Source organism: Seriola aureovittata, chromosome 22 (assembly GCF_021018895.1).
Source record: "Seriola aureovittata isolate HTS-2021-v1 ecotype China chromosome 22, ASM2101889v1, whole genome shotgun sequence".
NCBI lineage: Eukaryota > Metazoa > Chordata > Actinopteri > Carangiformes > Carangidae > Seriola > Seriola aureovittata.
The window spans coordinates 10,172,433-10,182,754 of record NC_079385.1 but is presented as its reverse complement, the minus strand read 5'-3'; positions in this window follow the sequence as shown (position 1 = coordinate 10,182,754).

The window sequence follows — 10,322 nt, the reverse complement described above, 5'->3', positions numbered from 1 at the left end:
TGATTGGGGTCATTCTAAAGCTTAAAGGTCACTGAATAATCCTCATACTTTGTTGTAATTTCTGTATCCTTTTTATAACCCTGAGGGTATATTTTAAGTCAAGGAAAAACCATCACTATAAAATGTGGAGTGATCTCAATCTGAAGAAGTGATCTGACACACATGATTGCATAGCCGCAGAACAACAACAATTTAACAGCTGTCAAATCCATCTTTTCCCATTGACCTCCATGCTTTTTCTTTTGTTTTTAACAGTATGCAAATAGGGATCTAACAGATGACAAGGGTTCAATGATGCTAGATTTTTCTTAGATTAACAACAATGTTAAATTTAAGATGATAAAAAACCCAACAAACCAGGAAGACCAGCGAACACTTGATGGATGCTAATGGGGATCCCAATGAAGAATAAAGAAAAAAAGGCTAACACCAGAGCAATGATGTAGCATTATCTGTCAATACTGAGTGAACACAAATTTCTGTATACCATTCATGTATTATGTCGTCTTTTTCAAAACAGTAAAAGTAGTTATACGATTGAGAAAACTTGAGTACTCAAGACGATTTGTAGGTTTTCAGTACATGAATGCTTCTACGTGTCAAATTGATGCTGTCAGATCAAAGAAAATAGATTGATCATAAATCAGCTCACAAAACCATAGGATGGCTTCTCTTGAGGACATATTGCTGACCTGTATCTCTTAGGATGATATTAGTCATCCTTGCTTCTCTTCCGTTCAATCAGTTCTTGAAGGGACGTTTGCATTAAGGCTACAGTAATGTGTCACTGTCGGGATTTATTAACCCAAAGCCCCTGTCCTCTGACCTTTAACCTCATCCTGGCGTTCCCGCACACACGGGGGTCGTGCCCTCTGTCCACGATTGTCACCTCTGTAACCTTTGCTTGGAAAAAAAAACACGGTGGTCAGAGGAAGTTGACAAACCCTACTTATTAACCTTCATTTGTATAGCTTGTCTTATTACGCTGAAAAGTTATTTAAGCGATTGAGTGTTTCTTTTGTTCCCCATTTGATTATTTTTCTTGTTTTTCAGTGGAAGCAGGGAGTGTTGCCATAGTCTGCTGATCCACAGAGTGCACCTTGTACGTTTTAAGGAGTGTGAGAAATGGGTTCAGATATCAAACCTGACAAAAGGTAGTCTGAAATCGATGGGTAAGGCCTTACTGTGCAAGGGGTTAATGGTTTGTTGAGAACTGGGATTGTACATTTCTGCTTTTCAGGATTTACTGTGCACCTTGTGGATACAGTGGAGAATGACAGGAGGAGAGGGTGAGACAAAAGCAACATGTCACATGAACCCAATCATGGACTAAAGTTTGAAACACTAAAATATAGTGTGTCTTTGTGAGATGATCCATGAACAGCTGGTGGCGTATTGAAAGATATCTGTTCTGAAACAAGATATTTTAGTAGAGCTACTGTCTGAGCTAAAGTAACTGATAGCACAAAATTGAGACAACTCATGGTGAGATGAAAAGGTCAGGTGAACTTATCTGACAAAATTAGACACATTTACAAAATGGATACTATGGACTGCTAAATATTGAGATTTTGAGATATAGACAAACTTAGCGTTAGCATTTTTTGGAGTAGTTCCCAATCCATCCAGCTCCTGAAGTGAATATCTAACCGGTTAGCAACTAAGCTCTCCTCTACAGTATGTTCACCAGCTAAAGGCCAACTTTGTCTGCCAGCCATTTGGTGCTGTTGCTGCATCTGAGAATATGGAGACTGTCCTCCTGTGAAAAATGAGCCCATAGGTTGTTTGTGCAGCAAGTTATTATGACCAATAGGTACGTTTTGCTGTTAGGCGACATCTAGCGACCATAGTAATTATGACAGGAGCAAAGGGGAAAATTGCAGTGGGGGTCGGATGGGTCAACAAATTACAGGCATATGACACGGCAGAGCAGAGTTTGATTCACATGTGAAACCAGCCATAGGCATGATATTTCAGGAGACACTCCTATGGGTCGGGGTTGAAAAAAAACGACCTGTATGGTTGTTCAGGTTTGAGGACTGGTTGATCGGAACAGCAAAGTCGCGGGTCGTAAAACAAAAACACTGAGCTGAAAGGTGCCAAAACCCTGTAGAGCTGACAGAAACGGAAGAGTTGGGTGCTCATTCTCTGAGTTCGTCAATATGAGCAATCCCTTTCAGCTTACATGTAGCAGCTTTAAATAACATTTTGTCCGATGATGATTCAAAACTGAAAGTCTTCATGTCTCAATTTTTGCAGGGTACATGGAAAATAATGCAAAATAACAATGTGTCCTTGTGAAGTGTCCTTGAGTAAGACATTAAATCCCTCCTTTCGAACACACTTCTTCAGTCTGGATCAGGGTGACAGCTAAATTCCAGATCTAAAAAGTAAAGAAACCCTACTCTTTGATGACTTCAAGTTTTATACCATCTTTTATCCAAACAGAACGATCCAAAAGTAGAACTGTGTACCACTCCTAAAAGAAAAGGCTTATTAAAGGCTTATTCCTTCAAACAGATATTTGCAGCTAATCTACTCTCACAGAGGAGCTCTGGTGACTTCAGCAGGGAGTGAGCTTAGAGACTCAGCTAATTTGTGTAATGTTCAGGAACAATGGCGAGAGGGGCTTCACTGTGTCATCCGTCAATGACTAATGCAACGCTGTGGAATCACTTCTGCTGGGAATTGACAGGACGTGGTGCCTATTGTCCGAGAGGCGTTCTTTACAATGTGGTGTGGTGATGTCATTCTGGGTCAGTCCTGTCCAAATTTTTTCCCCTACAGTTCCATCTATAACAATGGACACCTGGCAAAACATTGCAGCACACAACAATGGTAAAAATCATTCAATATTTTTTATGTCAACAGTGGATGAAATGCCTATGTGTGAAGTGAATGGAGTCACTCATAGAGTCGAACCCACAGAAAATTATCGGAGGTGAAACTATGCAATTTTCATGGGGGTGGACAGGTGGAGGCCAGTCTGGACTTTGGATGGACGGATGTTTACGTGTGGTCAGAAAGTGAATCTAAAATAAAAGCCACTAACAGTGTGTGGATGTTCAGGCAATAAGACAGAAACAGTTCCATTTTATTTATTTTCCATAATTATTAATTCTGTTAATAACATTATTAGCAGCTTTCAGTACTTTTGTAGCTTTTAAGGAGTTTGGTTCCTTTGTTCCTGTTCTGACTTACATCTAATAACCTTTACCTTCACGACATAACATTTTGTCATTGCAGACAGCCCCGCTGGGTTCTCCTCTGTAGGTCTTGACTTAACTTTCTTCAGCTTGCACAGCTCGTCCTTCACAAAGACAACCGTAAACAGAGCACAGATGTTTGCTCCAACCATTTGGCGTGGCTGTCATTAAATAAGTGACATTATTACATGACAGGAGCACAGTAAGCATCCTCATGTGGAGTGAAACTGGCAGTCTTCTTATGGAGGTTGGTATAGGAACTTACTAAAAAGCAACCCAAACATCTGCTACGCTGTTCATTTTAGCACCCAACTGTGGCACAGTCTGCAGCCTACTGTAACTCCCCTGAGGCTTCTACAACTGACAGATGGCAGCAAAGGAAATCAGTCTATTTGTGTGTGTGTGTGTGTGTGTGTGTGTGTGTGTGTGTGTGTGTGTGTGTGTGTGTGTGTGTGTGTGTGTGTGTGTGTCTATATATATTTGCCTGTGTCTGTGACTGTATGTGCACATGCACATTTTTCTGCATCCACATATATGCAAACAAAGTTGTGTACGTGTCTGCAGAGCTATGTTTTGCATTAGTGTGTGTATCTGGCGAGTGGTTGGTTCCCAGCAACACCCAAATGCCTCTGCTTTGATATCTGCCAGATTCCCTCCGGGTGTCACAACAGAGTTAAAACACCACCTCAGGAGTGCAGTCGGAGCTGAGGATTGGAGATAAAAAAAAAACACTGCTGAACTTTGGACCAAAACAGATGTTTGGTGATTGTGAATATTATAATGGATCACGAAGCAATGAAGAGTCTGTAATTACTAAATGCTTTTGTGACAAGAACAAGCCACGAGCCGAACAACATGCATTCCTAAGAGATTCGAAATAAAATGAAAATATCGGATTTCTAAGACTCACATACCCCTCTCACCAGATTTCACCATGGGGAAAGGACATTTAAAAACTGCAAAGTTCGTCTTTTAGCAGAAACCCAGAGCCATAGCAAGGCCATTAGCATTTTTCACTTACTTAGCATAATTTGATGCCTCTCTTGCTTTGGGCGAGGACCGGTCATTAAAAATGCATCTGTCTCAATTAAGGCGATAACAGGTTAACTCTTTGCTATATACGAGGCACTTTCACCTCTTGTATTTACTTGCACATTTACTTGTGTGTGGCTTATACTGCTGCTATATACTGGAAGGAGCGTAGCATGCAGCTTCATTGAGGTTTTGTGTGTATGTGTACTCATGTACATTTGAGAAACTTAAAAGTTTTTTTTATGTTTTAGTCACAGCGGGTACAATACTTATCCTGTGGCTCTAGAGGAGCTTTTTCAAGTGTGGGAAACCTACTTCTCTAACATCACAGGTAGCTCAGCCTCGACTTTGAGACTACAAATTCTTTTTAAGAGAAACTCAGTGTTACAAATTAGAGGCCCTGCCTTCATTTTGATGTCAACCAGTCACCTGTAAAGTTTCATGACTGTATCTTGCTGTGACACTATTGCGTTGACAAAATCTGTCCACACACATACAGTTTAAACATCTGCGGTAGTTCCCGCTACGGTTGGACCTCATTTTTCTCCGATGACACACACACACACACACACACACACACACACACACACACACACACACACACACACACACACACACACACACACAGACTCACGAGGTGAAAAACAATACCAGCCACGCTGTTGCAGCTGTTAACTAGGGGTGTGGAGTTTGAAAGAGTCAGGGGTGGCAGTGGGCGTTTAACAAAAGAGGCTGTCAAGGTGCATATAAAGAGTGTAACCTCCAGTGTTTGGAGCTTGGTTCATAGTAGGGATTAAAGGTGACAATGGTTCTGTCTGTGGGTGGCTTTTCACATTAATATAAACACATCTGGAACATCTGGTATATATTGAGGAAACCCAGGCTTCTTCAGTTCAGTATCTACAACCAAGCCCAGTTGTCCTCGATTCAACTTTTCCTGGATAACTGTGACCTGGACGACTGAGAATCTTATTCTTGTTTAAATGTGCAATTCTGAATAGCTGGACTTATATTGTAATCTGTATTTATTGCATTGTTTTTTTGTTATCTGTGATGAATTTGGGTCATAAATGATATATGAATTGATATGAACCTCTATCCTTCACTTGCATCACGGATGCCCCTACCTAGATAAGGTGTCCACGCAGATAAAATGATCAAAATCTGTGAAATGGGGCTTCTGTTCCAATATTTTCAAAAGTGCATTCAGCCTAATGAGGGCAGTAACATATTTTTTGCAAAAGAAATTAAACATTGCAACATCACACCATGTATTCCCACATTGCACTTATCAACCCAAGCAGAACTGTTTGCTTTCAATGTCACATACTCGGACAAAGGAGGGGGAGCCATTATTAAAACCTGCAATGTGGCATGTTTGTTTTCTGTTTGGCCCACACAGAGAAGTCATCATTTATAGAGGATGACATGTTTACTGCTGTGTTGTGTTTTTCTGTGGAAATAAAATTTTATGACTGACAAAGGATAAAATTTCTTGTTAAGATGGACAATGTCTGCTGTGTACAGATGTACATGTAACACGAGACAACACACAACAGGCTGGATCCGTTGCTTTAACAATGTAACACAACTAATGACGCTTTATGTAACTGCTATGTTGACAATAGAGCGCGTCTCTGTTGGCTGAACCTGAGCCCGTTTGTGCCTGCGACACCTGATGCAATCTGTTTGCCTTGCTGACACCAGTCAGATGATCCTGCACAAAAAGGATTTCATGTAGCTTGCTGTCAGGGAGAAAAAAAAGGGGCAAATTCCCCAAAAGAATTGCCTTTAAAACTGAGACAAAGGACAAGCTGATGCATAAACAAAATGTGCAGACATACACAGAGGGCCCATCTTGTTCTGCATCTGTTCCCACTTGAGATTCAGATGAAGACGATGTTTAAGTATGAAAAAAGACTTCAAGTTGACATTTTCGTCATGGCTGCCAGACAGACATCTTTCGGAATAAAGAGGGTTGTTTGAACAAGATATGGTGGGTATGTGTACCTATTTTCATGCTATAGAGCCGCTTCTAAACTCGAACTTGAATTCTACTTTCATGTCATCTCCCTGTTGGAGAAATCTTTCCTATGAACAGGGAATGCGTGATAAATCCTGCCATTATTCTGAGGGTGTGAGGAGGGATGGAGGTGATGATTTCGCCTCACGGGCACTGAGTGATTCCACATCATTTTGTGGAGTCTTTCAAAGTCTATCTTCTTTCCCTCTCTTCCTCTCTGACTTCTGTTTTTTTTTTTTTTTTTTTGCTGCCAGGTTGTTTCCTGCCTTTCTATGCTTCCATCCTTCTAGCTTTTCCTTCCTGACGGCACAGGTATCCAATTCCTCTGTCATCAGCCTGACATCCATCCTTCATTGCATGGCCGCCTGTGTGACAGCTTAGAGTGCGCCACACTAATGGCTGAAGAAGCTCTTCTCTCTTGTCTACACCAGAAACAAGGGCTGCATTGAGCAGATGTATCAGTCTTTGCAAAAACACATTCATCTTAGCCTTCTTGTTTGTCTTAATCTATAAATCTGAGTATTATTCACCCTCAGAGAGTTTCAAGATCAAGGTTACTGCACTATCAAATCATTAAATCTTGATTCTTTTACTTTTTTCTTTGCAAGGATTTTCTCTCTCTTTTCACTCTTTTGTAAGATACTTTTTCACTTATTGATACCAAGTAATTTAAAAACTAAATAGTTCTTTACATGCATACTTAACACTTAAAGTGATCTAACAAAGCCCTTCCCATTCGTCTCCACCAGAAATTAAACTTTCAGTTGTATGAATTATGGATAAATAAGAAAAATAATTTAATTAATACATCTTGTTTCACTTGTTAAGAAATACTGAAAGTGAAGACAAGAAGAGAGGTGAAACCAGTGTGCTCTCCCTAACTCTCTGCCTGATTTACTAGATAATTATAAATACTGGAGACTGATAGTCATGCCTAGCAGTAATTAGAAGTACAGACAACCTTGTACTGCTTCATCCATTAGGGATGGAATAAACCAAAATACAGCTGGCATACGCTATTCCACCGATAATAAGGAGTAAATAAAGGACTGCTAGCAGCCCCGTGAGGTTATACTTAGGCACAGCCATTGCTTTGAGCTAAGTGCTAATGCTAGCATCACAAAATTGTAACAGTGACGTTACGCTGCCGGTTTTCGCAGGTTTAATGTTCATGTTTGCCATTTCAGCTCAGTGTGCTATAGCATGCTAGGAATTAACCAAAGTAATGGACAAAGTCAAATTTTGACCTCATGGCGATCAAGACAGAGGATCACCAAAAGTCCATCATCCAGGAAGCTGTCTGTTCAAAATGTTTGGCCAATCCGTCCAGCAGACGTTGAGATATTTCACTGCATAAGAGGAAACTTTGACTTGCTGGAAGCGCTAGGTGAAAAGTCACAGGATAATTAAATCATTAGGATTCATTTTCTGGGGATTGTGATTAATCAATCCAATATTTGTTAATAGATTTTTAAAAGAAATAACAAAAAAAAAAAAAACTTCATGGTGGTGCAAGATAACAAGTTAAGGGATCACCAGTTTCATCAGGATACATCCTCTGGGTACCATGAATGTCTGTTATTTTTAATCATTCCAATAGCTGTGGAGAAATTTCAGTCTGGACCAAAGTGTTGGACCAACATACCAACTGACGGACATTGCCATAAAACCATATTCCTTGGACGGCTAAAAAGTGAGGAAATGTCCTGACTTTTACAGACAGAGAGAGAGAGAGAGAGTTCTCAGTTTTACTCCATTAAGGTCCTTGTTTTCCTTCAGTGAAGTATTTTATCTGGACCTTGGAAGAAATGTAACCCGGCAGTACAACATGACCTTGTCCTTCCTGTTTACCAGTGCTACAACAGTTGTCAAACAATGACACTTAATTGTGTGTTTTGTGTGAACTGCCCATTTCCCTGTTTCAGCAATAACTCTGGAAGAACATCTCTTAAACAAAAGCCGAAAAGGGTATTTACAGCAAGAAAGGTTCCTGGCTCTGTGGACGTAGTGCTGTTAATCTTTAATTGGACTCAAAGAGGATTGTAAATTGTTTTTCTGGCATCTGCATCAGCGAGCATCAGGTCTGCCAGCACAAGACACAGAGGAAGAGAGAGGATTTGGTGTGATTGCCAAAGCAGACTAGGGGGTCCTGGTGCAGAGTGAGCACAAATCTGGCAGGGGGGCTGATGAGCTGCACAAAACTAAGTCACACAACAATACAACCTGTCTGTTGTTGTTTCTGAATTTAGACAGCGCTGTCAATTACTGGGTATCTAGGGAATATTTCCACAATGAAGTTTCCCAATTTAGCCAATGGAGAGGAAAAGCCTTTCTGTGAGAGTATACAATGCACAGTAAGCAATCAATCCCGCCTCAAAAGGAACACAATACAGCTAAAATTGTTTCCTTCGGCCTCAAGGTGCACATTCTTTTTGTTCACTAATAGTGAGAGAGCACCTAAATCAACCATCAGCCTGATGTAGTGCCACCACCAGAAAGAGGGCTGTGTGAAGGAGTGATTCTTCTCGGGGTAAACAGGGTCATAAACCATCCATAGAAGAGGCAATTGCTTCCTGATCTGACACTGCAACCCATTTCAGCCAATCGAACAGCGGGAGGGGCCTCCAACCGTGGTCTTACAGGCTGCTAACCAGGTTAGCCATGCTGCTAACACAGGCCAGCTCTGCCATGCCAAATTGGTCTTAGAGATTTAGTGTGGCTCTTTCCAAACCCCGGGAGCCATCTGATGTTGCTCAGTAGGCTCCTCTGCACTGTGGGGCCAGCAGGAGTGGCTTCTCTAGCCTGGGCTAACTAGCTCGCAAACCAGGGGGGCCCTGCCAAATGTATGTGATTTATGGGCCAGTGTGAAGGCTAATGTAGGCTGCTTTGCATATGTCCTGGTTTGGCTCTTTGCTGGCTACACAGACTTTATTCTGAGACCTCCCATACCTCATGCTTTTAGCATTCACAGAATCACCCTTTGTGCTGCAACACTGCTGCTAAATTATAGAAAATGTGTTCTCTATTTAAATTTATCGTGTGCTGTTGTGCAAAAATACAGCCACTGGTATATAGGAAAGGATGGGGATAATTCAGAGAATGGAAATGGGGCTAAAAGGGTTGAGAGGATTTGATAAAAATGCAATGAGTGCATGTGAGAGGCAGGAAATCACACAGGCTGAACCTGCTTTGAGCACTAAGGACCCCAGCAGCTCTATTATTAAATCTATTTATATGCTCCCACCATCACAGGTCCAACCTGACAGTCTGAGAGCTTCTTCTGATCAAATGGAAGGCAGCAAAGGGAATATCTAATACGTAAATAATCAGGTGCATTCCATTGCATCGTGGGAGTTAATCTACTGTATCTGACACTTGGGATTAGTTTATCCGGTGTCTCTCAGAAACAGTACGTTTTTAAAAGCTAATAACAGGAAACAAAATTCAGCTGCATGTGGAAATTTGCAGATTAAAACCTTTTTGCTCAACAGCAGGAATCAACAGCGTGAGTATCAGCCAGTCATTTTCAGGCTTGACAAAGCCGAGCAAAGTCACTTCAGCCAGATTAATTCTGTTTAAAGGAGTGAGACTGATCCACACATTTGTTTCATCATCTCAATTTATGCAGAAAAAAATTCCCTCGACAAAGTTTTCATGTAGTAAACAACATCTTATCTTGTCCACTATATTTTGATGTGAAATTCCTTCCTCAATAAATGACACAACAGTGATGACGCAGAACCCTATAATGTCACTAGTGATTGAAACAGTATCTTTTTGCATGAAAATCAGGGAAAGTTGCTTCGGAAGGGGTTTTATATAAATAAATAAATAAATAAATAAATAAATAAATAAAACCCCTTCAGGGTTTGAACCCTAAAACCGGTACAAACTCAATAGGGCTCTACAGCGTTCAGACTCTAAAACTCCTGTGGTTCACTGCCTGGCTAAATGTCACCTTGCACTATTGCTGTAAAAAGAAGTGATATTTTACATCACATTTTCAAGAGTCACCTTGACAAATGTGTGGTCAGCTGGGCACTTCCACCTTCATTCGTGTA